The sequence below is a fragment of the Lucilia cuprina genome, chromosome 3 (genome assembly GCF_022045245.1).
Source record: "Lucilia cuprina isolate Lc7/37 chromosome 3, ASM2204524v1, whole genome shotgun sequence".
Classification (NCBI taxonomy): domain Eukaryota; kingdom Metazoa; phylum Arthropoda; class Insecta; order Diptera; family Calliphoridae; genus Lucilia; species Lucilia cuprina.
In genome coordinates this window covers 23,882,906-23,904,524 of record NC_060951.1, presented here as the reverse complement: position 1 = coordinate 23,904,524, position 21,619 = coordinate 23,882,906, and the positions used below count along the sequence as shown (strand labels likewise).

Here is a 21,619-nt window from a genome sequence, read left to right as displayed (position 1 = left end):
GTGAACTAATATGCCACAGACATATTGGAATTTCAGAAATGTAATCTGCATCGCCAATATTTATAGTTGTACTGTGTAATGCAAGTTATGAATCTCTTTAACTCACTTAAGAGCCGGTAAATGGAATTAAATCGTTTACCAACACTCAGTCAACAAAAAGACCAAAACAAATCAACGTGGCTTTTTTCCATAACAAACAAATAACTACATTCCCTCAACAAGTAGCGGCTTAAACAAAAACACAAAAGCAACTAGTAGTAAAACAAAAGAAATACACAACATCAAACATGTTGCAGATGGAAATAAAGCAACCGAAATAAAAATGAGCCATCAAACATGGATACAAAATGCATCTCAAACATCAAACAGAAAATAATAAGAGTATGCAAGGAAAAATGAAGCAACATAGATACAAAATATACATACAAATCTACACGCACTTACGAACACTATCAAACAGACTAAGCCAACATGGAGGCATGATGACACATAGATACTCGCACACATAAACAAATATATTAGCGAACAGTTACTGACAAAAGACAACAACAACAACAATAGGAATAAAACAAACACAGGTCAATAATATAAACAGCCAACAACAGCCTCAGTCGCTCTCCGAGCGTTAACGTGGACGGTCTTTGAAAACGGAAACTCTCTGTAAAAAAAATTCAACAAAAATTTTCGAATTTTATTGGTTTAATAAATCTAAGACGGTGAACTACTACTGAGTGAAACGTTTATTCAGCAGAAATTAAAAAAACACATAATAGTGTCACAAACCTGTATTGAAAACGACAAATAAATATTGTCAAGAAAATAATAATAAAAAATTGCACATAGAAAAGTATTGAAAGAAAATTGCAACAAAAAAAAAAAAAACAAATTAAATTCAAAAACAAAAAAGGAAGTTTTAAAGAAAGTGGGCAGTAGCTAACTGTGGTCAAGTGGAGACAACAATACGGACGCATTTCTGTTAATTTTTACATTTTGTTTTAAATTTATTGCTTTTTTTGTTCAACAACTTAAAGTGAAGAACAACGAATTAGAAAAAGAAAGCGGTCACAAAAATTTTATTGTTCTTTAAGATACAAAAGGAATACAAAAACCTCCGAAAAAGTAAGAATTTTTTAAATAAAACAAAAATATTTAAAATTATACAGAAACAAGTGTTTGTAGAAAGAAATTATTCAAACAGGTATTAAAATTTTACTTAAAATACAAATGTTTTTGTGTACATCTGTGTCAATGTGTTGGTATTAACGTGCTGTTGCTTGTGAGTGTGAGTAAGAATTCCTTAATTTTTTTGGATTACAACAATAAATACTATAAAAATATCCCAAAGTAAATAAAGAGAAAAAGTGTATGCTCACAAGAGTATATTGGTGTTGTTTCTTACGTCAGTTTTCTTCTATTGTATGTACTTTTAAAGGATCAAAAGGATAATGCCTTTTTCAAATACAAAAACAAACAAACCAACCAAATAACAAACAAAACAACAACTCAAAACTTTAAGGAAGGAAATGATTTGTAAACAAGTTTTAATGTCTTTTTTCTCTCCATCTTTTACACAACAACAACAACAAAAACTACAACTGCAGCAAAAACTTCACGAACTAAGACTTATTTATCAAAGAAAATACAAAAAAGAAATATTTTATAAGAAAATGTTTTTTTTTATAAAATAATAAAAAATAATTTCAAATGAGGTTACCAACCATATAAACTGTAGTGCATGCACACAAGTATTGTAGAAAAATTACACTTGATCCTGGATTTACGTGGATTATGTTTAAGGATAAGCTTAATGGTGAGGCTGCTTTAACAAATGTATTTTGTGTTATATTTTAAAATATCGCCTATGGACTCTATAACAAAATATGTTGCAATTCATAAAAGCTACTAATGTTTTCAAATAGCAAGCAAATGTCCTTTAAACAAACTAACAATAAAATTTGATAATGTTTAATTTTCATAACCACTGTCCACAACTCTGGGATTACAAAAAGCAGACGGAGAGAATAAGATATCTGATGGTGAATAGAGGTTCTCTTAATTTGTTAAGAGCTCTACGAGAGAAGGACTAGTTTCATCTATAGAAAACACTAGTTTCTATAGAAAATTTCTCTCAAAAAGAGATCTTTCTTGAAAAGGTATTAGTTTTCTATGGAAAATTTCTTTTAAAAAGTTATTAGTTTCAGTGTAGAATTTTCCCCGATTTATATAGAAAATTTCTCTTTAAAAGATATTAGTCTTCTATAGAAAATTTCTTTTTAAAAATACAAATTTTCTATAAAAAATTTCTCCTAACAATGAACTAGTTTTCTATTAAAAATTTTTCTTGAAATGGGACATGTTGTCTACAGAAAACTTCTCTTAAAAAAGAGAAAACTCTTCTTAAAAAGAATCTTTTATAGAAAAACTCTCTTCAAATGGTAATAGTTTTATATAGAAAATTTCTTTTAAAATGTGTAAATTTTTTGAAAACATGTCTCTTGAAAATAAACTAGTTAGTTATTTATTTAGTTAATTAGTTAGTTAGTTATTTAGTTAGTTAGTTAGTTAGTTAGTTAGTTAGTTAGTTAGTTAGTTAGTTATTTAGTTAGTTAGTTAGTTAGTTGGTTAGTTGGTTAGTTAGTTAGTTAGTTAGTTAGTTAGTTAGTTAGTTAGTTAGTTTGAAAGGAAGATGTTATACATCAAATCCGTAAAAATACACCTAGGTCTCTATTGGGCCTGTTGTGCGCTGCTTAACCAGCGCCTCAGGAATCGAACAACGAACCTCTATTCTACCAGACTAGAACACTAACCTATAGGAGGTGACATATACAGTATATTTTTCTCTAAAAAAAAAACTCTCTTCGAATGATGATAAGACTAGATTTCTATAAAAAATTCTGCTTCACCGCCCTTCGAGTCTGCTGTGTCAACTATACAAATATATAATTTTTGTGCAAAATATTATAGTTTGGTGAAAGTTTTTTTTTTGCTTCTTTACTTCTTCAACGACTTCACAACCACTTTTTCCATGTTTGTGTTTGCGAACATTTTGAATAAAGAAAAAAATTTATAATAAAAGACAAAAAACACAACTTTAGCAAACAAATAAATATGAGCAAAAAAACTGATTATAGTTGGTAGTAAGAAAAATAACCCGCTATCAAACTTTGTTTTCTTTCTAACGTTCAAGAGATAAACCATTAAGATGAAGAAAAAAAAATAAATAAAAAACCTTTGGCTAAAATGCTGTTGTAGTAGAGAAGAAGGTCTATTATTTGACTTGGCTTTTAATTTTTTTTCGTTCATTATAGTTTTTTGTTTTTTAGTTTCATCGTCTCACAGTTTGAAAGTAGTTCTTCTTGATGCTGTTGTTTGTTTGACTATTTGAGTGTGAGTGCCGATGTTAAAGAAATCTAGAGTTAAAGAAAAAATTAAGTTTAGAAAAAAATCATGTTTTTTTTGTTTAAAAAGAATATTTTTATATGTTAATTGCTAAAGAATTCTCTTTTAATTTGACTTAAAGAATGAGCAGAAGAATATTGAATGTTTAAGGTGGTCAGATGTGAAGCAGAATTAAAGAAAAAGTGATTTCTAGTACTTCTCTGTAATATTCATACATATTAAATAATTATAATAATATTGTTAATCTATTAAATTTTCGATAATTTATTATTTATTGTTGTTGATATCCTAAATCTTAAATAAACACAGTTGTTATATGGTACAATGTTTTTATATATATAAGTGTTTAACAACTAATGTTTTCATTATCAGAAATACTTTTTCTGGCAACATTTCAAGACAGACGAATATAAAATATTTTCTGAACATTTTTCTGACAACATTGTAAGATCTACCAACCGTATATATATAGCTTAACTGTATAAATAAGAAATACTACAGATGTTTGTTCAACTCAGATTTTATATACAAAAATTAAAACTCTGGTCACCTTATTGGTATTACCCACATTTAAACTGTATTTATTAAAAACCTGTATTGTCTTTATTGTTTTATAATAATAGAGCTCTTGTGTTAATAATCTACTAAAGCTGATTGAATTCTGAATAAAGAATAAAATACGAATTTAAAACTGTAATTCAAACAAAATAATTACTCGTAAATTATAATTAAATATGATTGAAATAAAAAAACACTTCGAAATAGAAATACTTCGTCAAACTATTTATAACAAATCATTTAAATCGTTCTACAATTTCTGCAATTCTAAACCAATTCATGTTCTTGATTCTCTACCGGTTGGTCATTTCCTAGAATTGAAATAAAAGTGGTTTTGAAATTAAAATGAATGCGCAATTTGAGTTTGTGATTTTGCTTTTTTCCACTTTATTTAATGCAATACGTTTATTAAAAATTATAACAAAGACTAAAGTAATTATGTATTTAAACGGCACAAATATTTAATTTATAAACAATAAACTCAAATAAAAATAATAAAATCGTCTGAAATGTGCGAATGTGTTTTTATCTTGGAATTTCACAAAATCTGTTAAGCAAAATGCAATTTTTAACAAAAGATAAACGTTGATCTTAATTATAATTTTAAAATTAACAATTTATCACGCAGAAAGAAACAGACACCATTAAATGTGGTTTTTACCTGTCTAATTTTAAAAAATGTAAATAAATTTAAGTTATTTATTAAAAAAAAGTAAATTTGAATAATATTTCAAAACAGTTTTTTTTATTAATTTTGAGTCATACCATAATAAAATTTCGTTTTAAAATTTAGAAAGATCTTAAATCGGAAAAGTTCTGTTGCTTATAGGTATTTTACTATGAATGTTTCTCTTTCACTAGAATATTCTCATTTGAAAAATTATTCTACAAAGAGACTAGTTATCTTAAGAAAATTTCTTTTATAAGCAAAATAGTTTTCTATACAAAATTTCATTTGTAAAGGGAATATCTTTCTATAGAAAATTAAAATAGTTGTACAAAAATTCTCTCTATATAAATTTACTGTAGTAAATAGCTTGATCTTCAAAAAAAATCTCTTGAAAAAAACTAGATTTGTAAAGAAAATTTCTCTTATATAGACACTAGTTTCTTACTTAAGAGAAAGATTTGCTTCTAGAGAAAATGTATCTTTTAAAGAGAGAAGACAATTTTTCTTAAAATGAGTTTAGTTTCCATTTTAACATTTTTGCAAATTGCTTTATTTTCAATAGAAAAATGATATTGAAAAGATAACAGTTTTTAAAGAATATTTATCTCTTAAACTAGTTTTCTTCAGAAAATTTCTTTTGCAAAAAGTCATGTATTATGTAGAAAATTTATGTTGTTCTTTAAAGAATATTTGTTTTGAAAATTTCTCTTACAAAGAACAGGGTTCATAAATGTCCCTTCTATAGAAAATTTCTTTGTAAACATAATAGTTATCTATTGAACATATCTATTGCAAAGAGACTAGTTTTCTACAGATAATTTCTCTTATAAACAAACTATTTTTCTATGGAAAATTTCTCTTGCAAAGATAATAATTTTCTAAAAAATTTTTATATACATGAAAACTATTTATCTATAGAAAATTTGCTTTTCAAAAATAGCATAATTTTCTGAAAAAAGACTAGTTTTCTATAGAAATATTCTCTTGTTTTGCAAAGAGATTTGTGGAGAAAATTTCTCTTCTCAAAAGACAGGACTTACAAAGACTCGCTTTTATAGAAATTTTTCTTTCTACAGAAAATATCTATTGCAAAGAGATTAGTTCTCTATAAAAAGTTATTTTTAAAGAAATTAGTTTTACAACTTTTACTTCCTTCCAAAATTTTTATATATATTTTCTTTCATCTCTCAGCTTTGTCTTACTTTAGGCGATTTAAACCCTCCAGTTAATACCAGAACCCATAATTTATTGAAATGTTCATATAACATTCAATATTCGTATGTTAAAAAATTTACTACTTGGTTATTTTCTAAAGTAATCCCTGAGGTCTAATGGTTTCTGCTTCATTATATTTACTTTAACTTTTTTTGTTTCTGATTTTTAATTTTATTCTCTTTGCAACATGTAGCAATATGAAAGTTTTAGTTTGACCAACTTTTTCTTTCCTTCTGGTGCCTTGTGTGTGTGTATGTGCTGTTGTTGTTAATATATGTGAGAATCCTTATAAAAGATATAAATATTTTTGAAGTGTATTTCAGTTAGTTTATGAGCCTGGGCATGTTTATCTAAGTAAGTGTTTGTCAGTATATGCGAAAATAAGGAGACTAGTATATTTTTAAATTAAACCAGAAATTCTTCATAATCAACATACATACATGTGTGTTTGTCTATACATATGTATTTGCACATACTGATAGGACAACAGTAAAATATGTGTTAGCTATGAAAAAAAACACTTTAAGCCACAATTTATGGTATAAAAAATGTTAGAAATCTGTTGTCAGTAACACAAATGTGTAAAAAAATCAGCAACTGAAGAGAAAAAAGCATTTAGAATACCCAAAAGATATAAATGAGAAAACAAGAAAAAAAATAGAAAATGATGTATGAATGGTTCTAAACGAACTATTACACAGCAATTAGGCACTAGAATTGTTTAAATTTTAAAAATATTTGTAAAAAAGTATTAACTCTATAATTTATTTTTACTGCTGTACTTAACAACAAGAGCATGTAGGGTACTCAAAAACACTGCCAACGTTATTTACTAGCTTTCATATCTGCAAAAATTTACAAGCCGACCTAGAAAACAAACCAACAAAAATTAGTATCTTAACATTTTGTAACTTAGCAATGGTCAGCAACAGTTAAAATTTAGTCAAAACTTCATAGTAAACTGTAGTTGAGTCAGTTGTTTTTGTCAGCAGAGTAGTTTAGTTATTCTTTTCTTTCCAACAATCCAGAAGATACACGTATATCGTATTTTAAATAATTTTTTAAAAAATATATATACAATTTGTTTTTCTTTTTTTTTTTGTTAAAACTTAACCAAACAGTATATAGTACATATGTACATGATAAAATATACGAATGTGGTCTGCATTTTAAATACAAAATTTTTTATTATTTATCAGAATTTGTTTATATTAATACCCTACAATATGTGAAATAGTCATTTGGTATTTATCAATGTGTATGAAATTTCAAATGTCTATGAACAATTATTATGTTTTAACTATACCTTGAGTTTCTATATAAAATTTCTCTTGAAAACAGACTAGTTTCTCTTGAAAAGAGTGTTGTTTTTAAAGAAAATTTCTCATGTATAGATTTAGTTAGTTAGTTTTAATCAAATCCGTAGAAATAAACATTGGCCTCTATCGTACGCTCCTTAACCAGTGCCCACTAGACTAGAACACTAACCCCCAACCTATCGGAGGCCATCTACCAATCTTCCGGAGAGATAAGTTTTCTAGAAAAAATTTCTATTGGAAAGAGACTAGTTTTTTTTTAGAAAATTTCTCCTGGAAAAATACAATTTCTTAAGAGAAAATTTCTCTTGTAGGAGGACTAGTTTTCTGTCCAAAAAATCTTTTTAAGGAGAAAATTTCTCCCAGTTATCTATATAAAATTTCTCTTGCAAGGAGACAAGTTTCATATAGAAATTTTCTCTTCTAAACAGACTAGTTTTTTATTGAAAATTTCGATTGTAAAGAGACTAGTTTGCTATAGAAAATTTCTCTTGTAAAGATATAAGTTTTCTATAGTGAATTTAATAGAATTATCTTAGAAAGAGTCTAGTTTCCTACAGACAATTTTTCTTGTAAGGAGACTTGTTTTCTAAAGAAAATTTTGTTTTTAAGGAAGCTAGTTTTTTATAGAAAATTTTATATTGAAGAAGGCTAGTATTCTACAGAAAATTTCTCTTGTAAGTTTCTATAGAAAATTTCTACTTTGTATATACTTTTCAATAGAAAATTTCCCTTTTAAGAAGACTAGTTTTCTATAGAAAATTTCTTTTATAAGGGGACTGAAAAAAGTTATCTTTAAAGAGACTAGTTTCCTATAGAAAATACCTCGTGTAAAGATTCTAATAGACGAATTTTCTTTACTCTTCTATGGAAACATTTTATTGTAAACAAATAATCCTTTAAAAAAAAATTTCTCAAAAAGGGAAGTAATTTTTTTATAGATAATTTCTCATGTAAAGAGACTATATTTCTATAAAAAATTTAAATAATGAAACTAGTTTTGTTTAGAAAATATCTCTTATAAATCAAAATAGGCCAATTTTTTTATTGAAAATTTCTCTAGAAAAATTGATTTCTGTTGTAAAGAAAATTATTTTTTGAATAGGGTATTTTTACACCCCCTTTCCTTGCTGTTTATTCTTCAGAATAAAAGTCAAAGTCTTAAACTAAAATACTACATATAATCAAAATATAAGTATCCACCACTTTTTTCTGATTTTTTTAACCAAAATATTCCTATATGATCTAATGAAAAGAATAAATATTAAATCACCATAAATAAAAAGCAACAAAAACAGGTAGAAAGCAACTACACAAAAAATAGAATAATAAAATAAAACAATCATAATAAGAAATTTATAAAAGAGAATAAGAGTGAAGTAAAGAAAACATAAAATGAGTTTAAGAAAATAATAAAAAAAAAGAATTAAAAAAGAACAGAACACGCAAGCGTAAAAGCCAACAACACACAACGACCCGATTTGTTTTTAACGTTTATGTTGTTGTTGTTGGTGGCAATATTAAGTTTTGTATGAACTCACGACTTACCGCACCTCCGCAAGGCGAGCAATAGCAATTAAATTGTAAAATGTTAAGACATCTTCTCTAGGTATGTGTCCAACCATAAACAAGATACAGAGTGAAAAAAGGCTGAAGAGGAATACATGTAACAGCAACAAAAAAAAACTATTAAAACGATTACAAATAACTATAAAATACCGGCTTAAAGGAGTATTGAGAAATGAGAGGAGCACTCTCCCATTTTTAATGCTCTTTTGATTTTAAGATTACAACAAATTTATGTTAGTACGTGTGTGTATCTTTTTTTGATATTCCTTCAACATGATCTTTATTAGCATTTGTTTGTTGGTATGAGTTGGTATAAGTATTGTTGTTGTGTGTTAATGTTCATTAACAAGTTGCTGTTACTCATTATTATGTTTACCATGGTGTAGTAAATGATGTAGTCATCATCATCATTAACATTATTAAAATGATCATACAGAAAAAAATCAAATACAGTCAAGTTGCTTTGCTTTTTCTCTCTTTCTCTTTATATATATGAACTCTAGTGAGCCGAAACCCCACAGCTTAAGCCAGTAAGTCAGCCAGCCAACGTTTGTTTTAATGGCTTAAATTCAGTTGGTGTAAAGACGTGGTTGAAACATGCAAACGTTTCATACTTTAAAGCGGTTTTAACATTATTCGTTATAAATAAACTACCTAAAAAATATTTATTATAAAATCAAAAAATAACAAAAAAAAAAAGCACTAGAATTTTATAGAATTTCTGAACAGTGAAATAAGAGAAAAATACTGTATAAAGGTGTGATTTTTTCATAAAGAAAATGTAAGAATATGTAAATTAGTGATAAAAGATATAATAAAATATTATAAAATGTATTTTAAATAATGGTATGACAAAGAAAAGTGTGTAAAAAAATTTTAAATATTTAATGGAAAAATTCCATAAGTGCTTTCCGTCCCAGTGAATGTATGTATGCAAATATTGAGAAGGAAAGGAAGAAAAACAAAAAGAAATTAAAAAAAAAACTTACTAAAGTGGCTGTCAGATATTTGACTAAAAGTAAATGTGGTTTTTAGTTGGCTAATGGCCAACATTTTTTTATTTTCCAAATGCTGCTGTAACGACTTTAAACAGATAGAAACTTATTTTATATTTTTCAAAGGTTTAAAAAAATTTAAAAAGTTTATTAACTTATTAAAAAAAAAGTTTTAAATATACACACATATATTTTGCAAACTAAATATTTATATGGATGTTTTTTTTATTTGGAAACTACATGAACTGATAAAATGGATAATCCTCGAAATATAAGTATTATACAAGAATAAAAACATCTTGTTACTCAAAATTGTTTTTTAACAATTTTATCTTCTATTATAAAAATTATTTTTATAGGATTTTTTTAATTCATTAAATTTTCTGCTTTTTGATTTTCATTTGACTATTTTTCTACTAATAAAGTTAAATAATTCAGCTATCATATAATGTTTAAATTATTACTCATTTTCTAAACAGCTATTTTTAGTTTTGAAAATAATTAAACAATAAATCTAAAACCAAAACAAATTTTAAATTAAATTTACGCTTGAACAATTTTTTTTTGAACTGTACACATTTTAATTGAAAAAAATCATCACGTGAGAAATAATTTTGATTTTTAAAATAATTACCAAAAAAGCATTTAAAATTTTCGATTTTTTTCTTTAAACAATATAAAACTCTTGTTTTTAATTAATTAAAATTATATATGCTTTAAATAATCTTTAAACATTGTTTTATAAAACAATGTATCGAGAGTCTTTAATAAAGATGTTCCATACAACTGCGCAGTACAAAATAATTAAAAGAGAAACAATAAATCTTTAAATAATGGAATAAATTTTTGAAATAAAGTATGCAGTTCTCTAAAGAAGATGTCTTTTACTGAAAATTGATCTTGAAAAAGTCTAGTATTTTATTAAAAATTTATACTGCAAAGAGACTAGTTTTCTAAAGAAAACTTCGTAAGCAGTTTTATTGTAAATTGATTTCTATCAAGAATATATATTTTACAAGAGGCCAGAGTATTTTTATTACAAAGAGATAAGTTTTCGAAAAAAATTTCTTACTGAGAGACTAATTTTCTATAGAAAATTTCCCTTATAGACTACTTTTTTTATGCAAAATTTTTCTTTTCAGAAGCCTGCTTTTCTATTCAAAATTTCTCTTTGAAAAATGTCTATTGTAATGAAACAAATTATATATAGAAAATTTCTCTTGTAAGTATATTAGTTCTCTATAGAAGATATATCTCTGGTAAAAAAATAAATTTTTATAGATTTTTTTTTGCAAGGAAACTAGTTCTCTATTGAAAAATTTCTCTTATGGGGAGGGTATATTGGGTTTATATACCAATCAGCTTAGAATCATTTTCTGAGTCGATTTAGCTTAAATATCCACAGTTTTATTAAACAGTAAATGGCTTTAGTATATATGAGGCTAGGTACAGTTCAACTTAAATGTTTTATTCGTATACAGGTGTAGGGTATTATATTGTCGGCCTCGGCCGACTATAACATCTTATTTGTTTTCTATATAAAATTTCTCGTGTAAAGAACCTAGTTTATTTTTTTCTCACATAAAAATTCTCCCACAAAAAGACAAGTATTCTATAGAAATTTTTCTTACAAAGAGAGTACTTTTCTGTAGAAATAGTTATATATGGTTTTATATGGAAGGCTTTTATATGGAAGGCTTTAAAAAGACTAGCTTTCTATAGATATATTTGTTTTGTAAATAGAATAATTTTCTATAAAATATTTCCCTTGTAAACAGATTTGTTTCTTTTCCTGTATAGAAACCAGTTTCCTATATAAAATTTCTATTTTAGGGAGTATTAAGTAATAAATTTAAAACAATTTCCTATAAACTAGTTTTGTTTTGTTGCAAAAACAAATTTTAAGAAAATTTTATAAAAAAACTTTAAGTACAAAATAACTATAAGCTATAAAACTAAGTTTCATATAAAACAAGTAAATATTTATAAAATTCATATAAGTTTAAAAGTTTCACATAAAGATTTAAATATTTCTAATAATTATGTTGTTGTTGTTTGTGTTTGAGAGTAAGTGTGTACGTGTGTGTGTGAAGACTGAAATTAGCGTAAATAATTTTCTTTAGCAAATACAAATACATATTAAAATTTACAAAATTTATACCACAAGCAATAGTATCTTATGAATGCCAAAGTATCTAATAGTTGGCAAAAAATTTTAAACTAAAATAACATTAAAAAAACGACGAAAAAACTTGTTTAGCAAACTGTGTCTTAGACACATTTTGGCAAAAGTTTTAACTCAAATTAAGATTAAAACTTTAGGAAATTAACTTCACAAAATAACAAATTAAACAAAATAAATAAGGAATAAGATAATGAAATAAATTAGTAAAATATAAAAAATAACAATAAGAAAGCTATAATTGTGTGATGGAATTCATTTATGTGTATTAAATTAAAAAAAAAACAAACTATTTAAAAAAATTTAGAAATAAAGAAGTTCATTACTATTAAAAACTAAAACATTTTCAAAGTTAAGAAAAATGAAAACAAATCATATTTTAACTTAAAATACGTGCAGTTTTATTAAAAACCTTTTGCAAGAAATAAAAAAATAATAAATTACTTTTACACAACTTGAACCCAAGGTAAAACGTACTGCTGTAAAATTAATGAAATTACAGAAAAGTGAAAAAAATCGGCTAAAAAAATGTATTGAAAAACTTTTGGCTACATTTTTGTGTGTATTGTGTGTGTGTTTTTTGAGTTTATGCGTTTGTTTTTGCACATTTTACTAAACGAATTCAAGTTCATCTGACTGAATTTCTCAATTTCACTATTTGTTCCGAACTCTACTACGTACTTCTCACACACTCAATTCATGCCACCAACCAGCCAACCATCCATCCACACTTGCTGCTGCATTTAGTATCTAAATACATTCAGAGGTAAGTGAAAAACTAGTTATAACTAGTTAATAAATACCGGTATTTTTGTGTATTTTTTCTTTGCATTTTTATTATTACGTTTTTTTTTTCTTTCTATAAATTGTTTTTCTACGTTTTACAAAATTTTTCCACACTCTTACCAATATATTTGGATTTTTTTCATGTTGAAATTTTTTTTGCACAGCAGTGCAACATTTTGCACATATAGTAATAGAGCTTTAAGCTGTAAAATGCTTGCAGTGTTGCTGATTGCAACATGAATTCTAAATGTTATTCATGAAATAAAAGCTTTTTTTTTGATATTTCTTGTAAATAAATCCAACCTACATTTTGTTACAATTTTTACGTTATTGTTGTCTTTGTTGTTTTGTCATGTTAGTAAAGTGTTGTAAAAGTGCAACAAACACATTATCAATGGCAACACTAGATGTGAATTGTTGTAGATTGCAGCATGCTGTTGTTGTACATTGTCATTTCGAATGCGTAAAACGTTTATTCATTATCAGCTTTGGCACACACTCAAAAAAAGAAAACAAACAAAATATTTTCTAAAACGAGAAAAAATTTGAAATGAAATAATCTCCGATTCAGTTAGGAGCTTTTTTTTTGCAAATAGACTAGTATCAAATTTTGAATAAAATATATGGAATAATGAAACGATGGAACTACAATGATCATTGGGATTGTCATTAAGGATCGAGAATTTACTGCGATGATACGTATTCTGAAGACTATGGGAGTATCTATGCAAAATTGGTGGATTCAGACGGTAAACAGGACAGGAAAATCTAGAAACCTTTGTTTACCATTAATATGCTTTCGCATAAGTTAGATCCAAATATCTTGGGAGTGATATTATTCCGGATGGAAAATTTTAAGAATTACGTCTAGGAAACGAGGTTTTTGAACACCGGACGTTAATAGTGAATTGATGGAACCACAGAGATCCTTTCAAGTGACCCTAACGAGAGTTGAACGAGAAGCGTCCTCAAAAATGTGCAACGTGCGGCTTCAGACGAATGTAGATCATTTAGAGAGGACAGAAAAAACTTGAGCACTTTCTTTGCCATTGTCAGGCTTTCCTCGAAATTAGATCCAAATATCTTAAGAGTGGTACTATTCCGGATTTACGATCTCACGAAAATTTACTGAAAAAATCATAACAATAAAAATTTTTCATAAATATTAAAACACGTAAATTTCGATAGTGGTCTAGAAATTGCTTTAGGTTTTCTTTTAAGTGATTAGATAACTTTAATTAAAAAAAGACACTTTATATTACGAAACAAAAGATTTGCAGTTAATGGCATAATTTGTAAGCTGAATTTCACACAAGAATTCTTTATCTTATAAGAGTAAGGATTAAAAAGCTAAAAACACTATATATCCTTAAAATCAATCACCTAATGTAGCGTGTTTAGTTTCTAAATAAATTGACAATTTAGCTGCCATAGTAATAATGGTATTGTTGTTAACGATCCTTGAAAACCTTACGTTTAATACATAACAATACGAGTAATTCATCCTGGTATTCTAAACACACACACACATACATACAAAACTACTTTCACCATCATCATCAACATCTGGAAAACGATTTTAAACATTCTACTCATATACAAACTTATACAAATATATAAGGACCTCTTCTATAGTTTTGTAATAGTCTTAGTTTAATCTGTATATGTAAAATGTTGTTTTTGTTGTTATTGCTGGCATTTTATTGCCCTCGTTTATTGTAGATAGTTGATGATGATGATGTTGTTATTGTATCAAAGTGTTACAAATGTGTATGGACTGTAACTGTAAAATAAAATGTTGTTGCTTGCCGTGTGTTTTACAATGTACAAAAATATTAAAGGATTTTCTTGTCACTATAGTTTATACTCTAAGTCTTACTCTTTTCTATGTCGTTAACCAGCAGTTCGTAAGGACTAAAGGATTTAAGAGTATCATAGTCATTTTAACTACAAATGAACAATCAACTCTTATATAGATCAGAAAAATATTATTATCTGGTACTAATTCGGAGGGACAGATAACGTAGAGTTACATTTAGGCACCAACTGCTCAGTCAATTAGACATCTAAGAGTCAGCTAATGCAGTGTGAATGCATTTGAAAATTACCGCAAATTCCAATAACGCCTGATCTAATTCGCCCTTTCATCACTAATGTATTATTCCTTGATAGAAGTGAAGATAGTTGTCACTTTAGTATTTCCTTTATAAGAGAAAGCGGAAACAGTTATACCTTTATTGGGCCTAAGTAATGACTTCTTCCAGTGAGTACCCTGCAGTTCGTTGCAGTGTCAATGCATTCGAAAATTGGCACAATTTGCACCCCATGTTATGTAAAAAGTAGAAAGTAAAACATACTCAAACGAAACGATTCATTGTCATGTATTGACTACTTTTTGACTTGTTTCTGACACATTCTTTGTAATTAATAACATTAGGACAAGTATTAGTCATATAGGTAGTCGGTAGGCTAGGGGTAACACCGAAATTTCTCCCGGAACTGCTGTACATTAACTAAAATGTATCCATTGACTGTAGAAACTGTTGGGTATCTATTTACATGTTACTTTGTTTGATTGTTTTGTTGCTAATGCTGTCAATTTTCTATTACATTGAAATTTGACACTTGCAACAGTCAATATGTATGTATGTGTATATTTTTCCTTATCTCTTTTATGTTCTTGTTGCAATAATCCTTTGTTTCTAGGTAACCAGACGAAGTATGATCAAATTGTATGCAAATTTTCTTTATGTGTCCTTTCTTGCATACAGAGCAATAAACTTTGTTTGGAGAAATGATGTGATTTGATAATTAAATTGAAATTTTTTGGACAATGTATTTTACGGATGTTTAAAATCTATGTTGTTAGACAATGTTTCTTCTTTTCTAGATCTTAAGGCACTACCTGAAGATATGAATGGAATATTTTTTGTATTTCGCTCTTATTCTGAGAACGGACAAACAAGAATATAGATACCGTGGATCGAAGACCTTGAAAAACTGTTTCAAGGTTTTATGAATTTAAAAATTAATCAAAGGGTTTTATATTGAAATGTTTCACATAAAGTCATTTAAGACATTTCATAAATCTAAAATTAATATGAAAATTGACATATTAAGTGTTGCTCTTCCAAAAAATAATTTAAATAAATAATTTATGACTTCTTTTCCCATAAGAGTATAATAAGACAGCAAAAAATTTCGCTTGTAAAGTGTCATTTCAAATTTAACAAAATATTAGACATTTTCATGATTTCACCCCAGGACCAAACATGTTTTTCCAATTTTTATTTCATTTACCATATTAACGTTGAAGATTTCGTTGTCGTCTTCATCGGCAGCGACATCTGAAACGATTTACTATGATTTTTTCTCTTTCTCCATCAAGACCAACAAACCAAACATTCATCTATTCATAGAAGTAAACTTTTGCTTGCCACCATCTATTAGTCTGGAATATTGTATTTTCTTTTTTGTGTCTTCCTTTCAAAACCGTATGGTTGTAATGGCTTTTTGTGTTTCTGGTATTTAGTTAGTATGTATGTGTGAGCGTCTAATACATACTCGTTAGTTTTTGGTTTCTTTTAAACAAGTATTAGTTCCTATGAGGTTTTTCCCCATTATACACGAGTTGAGTATAAAGTAACCAAGTGCGTGTGGAAATGTGAGTGTTGGTTGTTGTTTGTTTTGAAATGTTGGGATTTTCTTTAGCTTTCAAAACATACAGATGTTATGATACTATACATACATACATACATTCAATATTTATCATGAAATCCCTCTTCTTTCCATAACGAATATAAAACAACCAAGAAAGTATAAGAAGAAATAAGAAAACACTGGTTTATTCGTCATTTCCTCTTCGTGCTGCCACTGCTGCTACTGTTTTTAACATGTTGTTGTTCATCTGCTCAATATTCTAAACATCTACAACAAAATGACGAGGATGACTCTGATGTTGACGACAACTAACATGTTGATGCTGAAGATATTGGCTGTGGTCTTGGTATTGTTGCTGATGATGATTATAACGATGATAATGATGTTGGTCATTAGGTTTTTCTTTTCTAGTTCTACTTTATAAGTGGGTGCCAGTTTTCTTGTTATTAATTTTCTTTAGTTTCCACTCGTACCTTACACTTAACAGTTCTCTATTGTTTAATTTTAACTTTTCGTTACAATAGATCATTTAGTTCTGGTAACAATGTTACTTGTCTTGAGTTAATTAAAGTCTTTTAAATTCGAAGTATTGAAGACAATGAATGTAGAGCTTGATTTTTCTTTTGCTTAGTTACAATTATCTATTATTCTCTGTGTGTGTTTGAGTACATTTTATGCATATTTTGCGATAAAAAAAGTTTTATTATTAAATTGTCTTTTCTAGTACCTACCAGAGGAGTATTGTCTCGAGAGATTTTCTATTCTAATTTTTTTAAATGACACTTGATGTTCAATTTATTTAATTTATTATGCTTTTTGTGTGTTCTTTTAAGTACTAAAATTATGTTTGAAAAGAAAAGAGCGTTAAGTTTTATTTTTGTCTATTTTGCGATAACAAAAGTTTTCATTGTTTCGAATATGAATAAAAGAAAATTGTCAGTACTAAGCTGTATTAGATTTGATACAGTTTTTGTATAATAATTATTTGGTGTTAGTAAATAGTTTAATTCGGGAAACTCAAAAGAACCTTAGTACAGTGTTTGCGTCATTAAATTCAAATTTGCAAACTTTGAAATTCCATACCCCTATATATTCCGACATTTTCATTCTTTCAACGCTTTAATACTGTTGCAAACAAATTCTATTTAACAGTTTCCAGTTAACTTATAAATGTTAAATTACAACTGTTTATTTTTGTAGGAAGTGCCACGCCCATTATTCCAATTCTGCCTATTTTTACTTAAAATTAACATAGTCGTGTTTAGAATCCGCCTGTTTTTAAACAAAATAAGTTGATAATTAATTGTTTAATTCTTGCATAAATACCCAAATATATTTAATTAAAAACTTTTTCAATTTATTAAAATGTTAATAATCATTAATTATAAATCTATTTTTGTTACTCAGAAGGCAAATTTCCTTTTATAATTTTCGTGGCCATAGAAAAAATCGAAATTAACCTTAATTTTTATTATGTCTAGTGCAAAAATAGCACATTGCAAAAAATATAATTATTTACATAAATGTATAGTTTATGCATATCAGCCATGGTCAAATTTTCAAATGACACACGAATTCTTAAGATTGATATGGGAATTTTATATGTTTATCATATTGCCCATCACTAAACTATATTCCAACGTAATACACATGTTTAAAACAAATAAATTTATTATAAAATGTAATAAAAAAACAAACATACATCCATGTAATCAGCATCATTTGACTGCCAGAAATCAAGTGTTAAAATACCACATTCGCGGCTGCTCTTCATCAACTACTACTGCTGCTATTTCTGTACAAGCAATAGCGGCATCATCATTGTCATGGGGAGCAGTAGTGTTTTTTTTGTCTACCCAGAAACAGAAAACTTCGTTTCTATAATTGTTTCAAAGCCGGATACGGATAATAATCGTATAAAAATTCATATTCACTATTGCAATGAGTTTAAATTATTTTAATTATTATTTTATATAGTTGTTGTTATTATCATCATACAACATCGTATAACACACACACACATCAACATCAAATACATCTTCAGTCAAAATGATGCAAACACAAAAAAAATCATCATCACGAAATGATTTAAACAAAATTTTAACTGATTTTGTTCATAAAAGCAATTTGCATTGAAGTTTTTTTTTGCATTTTTATAAACAAAAATACATTTTTATATACATATTTATATGTCTGTATGTAAGGAAAGCTTTAAACATGCAAAAATATTATATTTATAAAATAAATAAAAAACTATAAAATAATTTTATTAAAATATAAAGATTAAATGCCCTACGTGACATAACAGCAATGTAACCCTCCTCTACGTGGCTAAATAATTTTTTATATAATTTTAATTTAATGTTTTTTGTTTTCTTTCCTACCTGGAAATAATAAATAAATATTTTAAAACATATTTTATTAAATTATTTAAAAAGGAAACAAAAACAAAATTAACATGTGATAGGAGGTAAGTGTGAGTGTTTCTATTTTGCAATCAATTTTATAGAAATTTTTTTTATTCAATGCTTATAACATGAATACTCTCATTAGTATACTTTCCTGTAAATTGTTTTGAATAATAAATTTGTATTTTTTTGCAACAAATGTTTATGAATTTATTATAAATGTGACACATGATTTGTTTTAATAAGAAAATTAAAAAGTTGTTTTCGAAAATTTTCCAGACATTTCTTAAGACGGCCTACAGGTGTTAATGATGACTGTTAGACTATTTTACCATCTCAACTGAAACCGAAATGGAACTGAACTAGAACTGAACTAGAACTGAACTAAAACTGAACTAGAACTGAACTAGAACTGAACTAGAACTGAACTAGAACTGAACTAGAACTGAACTAAAACTGAACTAGAACTGAACTAGAACTGAACTAGAACTGAACTAGAACTGAACTAGAACTGAACTAGAACTAGAACTGAACTAGAACTGAACTAGAACTGAACTAGAACAAAACTAGAACCGAACTAGAACAGAACTAGAACAGAACTAGAACAAAACTAGAACAGAACTAGAATAGAACTAGAACTGAACTAGAACAGAACTAGAACAGAACTAGAACAGAACTAGAACAGAACTAGAACAGAACTAGAACAGAACTAGAACAGAACTAGAACAGAACTAGAACAGAACTAGAACAGAACTAGAACAGAACTAGAACAGAACTAGAACAGAACTAGAACAGAACTAGAACAGAACTAGAACAGAACTAGAACAGAACTAGAACAGAACTAGAACAGAACTAGAACAGAACTAGAACAGAACTAGAACAGAACTAGAACAGAACTAGAAGAGGACTAGAACAGATTTAAAACAGAACTAGAACTGAACTTTTTTCAAACATCTGGCAATCCTTTTCATGTAAGATGGATTGATGGATTAATGTTTTGTCTGTTTTTGTTTGGTGAGATGGTCAAGTCAGTTTTGTTGCACATTGGCTGAAGAAAGAAACTAAAACCTTGTAGTTTTTTTTTTGAGGCTACAACATGCATGTATAAATGTTGTTGCCTCATACAAAATGTATTGCGCAAATAAAGATGCACATTTTAATGCCACACAATGATGAAAATGACGAAGAATAAAAAAAAAAATAAAACAGCCGCCAAAGTTGCTTCTTTTTCAATTGCTTTACATATTTGTGTGTTCTTACTTATAAGGCCCCATAACAGCAATACTGTGTGGTTTGTTGAAACTTTTTTGTTGGAGATTTTCTTAACCAACTTGTATTGCACATATTTGAAATTTTCATATGTTTTCGTTATTGGTTTGAATTTTTTGTTTGTGCTTTAATACGTTTTATTTTATGGTTACTATGAATTTCTATGCTTGGTTTTTGTTTTTTTTTTTCTTAAGATTTTGTTGGCGGCAAAAATCTTTTCCCAAAAAATAGCAAAACCAAAAAAATAAAAAACTCCAGCTAATTTAAAGCAATTTACTTAGAGTTGAGTATTCATTTCCATAGTTTAGTTTATAACTAAAGCAATGTTTTATTTGTTTCAATGGATTGCTGACGTTGTTGTTCTTGTTGTTGTTCGGCCAAAAACTATAGATCTTTTCATCATTTGGCCATGATATGGACAAATATTACACTTATTGTAGACCTTTGTTTTAAGTGGATTTAAATAGATGCACCTTACATGCTGGGTTTTGTTTTCGGTGTTTTCCTTAGATTGATGTATGGTTATTTTGCAAGTCTTAAATAACTTCAAAATTTATACCATTGCTCTTGATAATGATGCTGGCTGGCGTTGAAGCCAATGATGATGATCTTGATGTAATACTTGTTGAGCAATAAAAGAAAAATCCAGTAATCAATTTCAAGTTAATAGGATTTAAAGAAATTGATTTTAAATTAAGATGAATTTTAGTTTGATAAAATAAATAGATTTTAAAGGATAAAAAACAAAAGAGCTTTAAAAATCTTTAATAACAAAATCTAAAGAATTTTAATTTTTTTTAAACTAATTTTTCTCAAATCCAATACCCGCTAATAAAAAATATTTGCCTTTCTAATATAGCCTTAAGTCTTGCCAATTAAAATCAATCATAAAACTCATTACCAATTAAGCAAACATCAGAATTTTAACTAATAAACCTTATGAAATCAAAAATGTTTTTCATAACTAATAACACTCATACGTCAGAGTGGCCATTAAACTAAAAACTCCAAAATTTATAGCTTTTAATTAAAACAAAAATTTAAAATCTTGTAGTCAGTGTGGGAACATACCATTTATGGCTAGAGTTATTAAAAGCACAACATGAGTGTCTTGTCTCTATTGACAGTTTCATTTTAGCTGTCATCAAATTGGAGCAGTTAATATGATTTCTTGTTAATATTAATGAAAGCAGTCAAATGACAATAAAAATGAATTAGTGTCTTTAACAAATGCTAAAAGACTGATGTGCCAAACTGCTGCTAGTGGTTGTATGATCATAAAAAGCAATTTAAAATTATAGATCACAAAGATTGAAAGCACGAAAGGAGAATAATATTGATTTTCTAGTTAATAGACTGATCGAAGGAGTTATATATTGTGAGATCAATTTTATTACATATGAGGATAGCTTTGATAAAGCCTATAGTAAGTTGACGGAGTTTTTATTTATATAATTGTTCTGGTTCTGTTCCAGTTCTGTTCGAGTTCTGCTCTAGTTCTGTTCTAGTTCAGTTCTAGTTCTGTTCTAGTTCTGTTCTAGTTCTGTTCTAGTTCTGTTCTAGTTCTGTTCTAGTTCTGTTCTAGTTCTGTT

General features: G+C 27.3%; 1 protein-coding gene across 2 annotated transcripts in view; it reads left to right on the top strand.

Annotated features, from left to right (window-relative positions):
- Positions 1 to 618: 618 nt before the first annotated feature.
- LOC111678598 (low-density lipoprotein receptor-related protein 2) overlaps positions 619 to 21,619 on the top strand; it is a 225,643-nt gene continuing 204,642 nt past the window's right edge. The window contains exon 1 of one of the 2 annotated variants that reach the window (XM_046947221.1): positions 619 to 1,119. The gene's annotated coding sequence lies outside the window, so the exon portion shown is untranslated. Of the gene's footprint in view, positions 1,199 to 21,619 lie in introns of both variants that reach the window. The other variant, XM_046947220.1, reaches the window with a different exon arrangement.